Here is a 1,491-nt window from a genome sequence, read left to right on the forward strand (position 1 = left end):
GTTCTCCTCCAACACCATAACTCAGAAGCATCAATTCTTCTACAGTCTTCCTTATTTACTGTCCAACTTTCACATGTATATGAGGTTATTGAAAATACTATGGCTTGGGTCAGGCACACCTTAGTCTTCAAGCTGACATCTTTGCTTTTAAACACTTTAAAAAAGGTCTTGTGCAGCAGATTTGCCTAACACAATATGTCGTTTGATTTTTTGACTGCTGCTTCCATGAGTGTTGATAGTTGATTCAAGAAAAATGAAGTCCTTGACAACTTCATTCTTTTCTCCATTGATAAGAATGTTGTTTGCTGGTCCGCTGATGAGGATTTTTGTTTTCTTGACATTGAGATGTCATCTATACTGAAGGCTGTGCTCTTTGATCTTCATCAGTAAATGTTTTAAGTCTTCTTCACTTTCAGCAAGCAAGATTGTATCATTTGCATATCACAGGTTGTTAATGAGTCTTCCTCCAAATCTGATGCCACATTTTTCTTCATAGAACCCAGCTTTTTGGATTATTTACTCAGCATACAGGTTGAATAAGTATGGTGAGAGAATACAACCTTATTGTACACCTTTTTAATTTTTAAACCATCCAGTGTTCCCATGTTCTTTTCAAACTACTGCCTCTTGGTCCAGGTACAGATTCCTCATGAACAGAATTAAGTGTTCTGGAATACTCATACTTCACAATATTCTCCATAGCTTGTCAAAAGATAATCATTAGCAAATTGGATAAGAAAACATGACCCATCAATACATTGTCCATAAAAACACACTTAGAAACAGTGATACAAATAGACTAAAAAGCAAAGGATAGAAAAAGACATATCAACCATATTATGGCAACCAAATCTGAGCAGAAGTGGCAATGTTAACTTCTGACAAAAACCAGCATAAGACATCATGAAGTTTATTTTATATATATATGCTGTTGAACCTCTCTCTAACCCTGTGGTTCAAACCAAGTCTGTAGTCCAGCATGATATATATATATATATATCTGATGTGGCAATGTGGATTATGTGCTAGACTACAAAGTCAGTTTGAACTGTAAGATCAATGGCTCAAGCTCACCAGCTGCTCATTGGAAGTGCTATTATACAGGGTCTCTATGAGTTGGACCACTACTCATCTGTTAATTTGTCAACTGTGGTGGCCTGTGAGTTGTTGTGATACTGAAAGCTATGCTACCAGTATTTTAAATACCAGCAGGGTCACCCATGGTGGGCAGGTTTCAGATGATCTTCCAGACAAAGACAGACTAGGAAGAAAGAGTGATGGACTACTTCCAAATATTTAGTCACTGAAAACATTATGAATAGCAGAGAAACACTGTCAGATATAGTGCCGGAAAATGAGCCCCTCAACTTGGAAGTCACTCAAAATGCAACTGGGGAAGAACTGCCTCCTCAAAGTAGAGTTGACCGTGATGACGCAAATGGAGTAAAGCCCGAGGGTGAAAAGCATGCAGGACTTTCATTTGCTGATGGG

This window comes from Chrysochloris asiatica, unplaced genomic scaffold, assembly GCF_000296735.1.
Source record: "Chrysochloris asiatica unplaced genomic scaffold, ChrAsi1.0 scaffold00279, whole genome shotgun sequence".
In the NCBI taxonomy this organism is placed as follows: Eukaryota; Metazoa; Chordata; class Mammalia; order Afrosoricida; family Chrysochloridae; genus Chrysochloris; species Chrysochloris asiatica.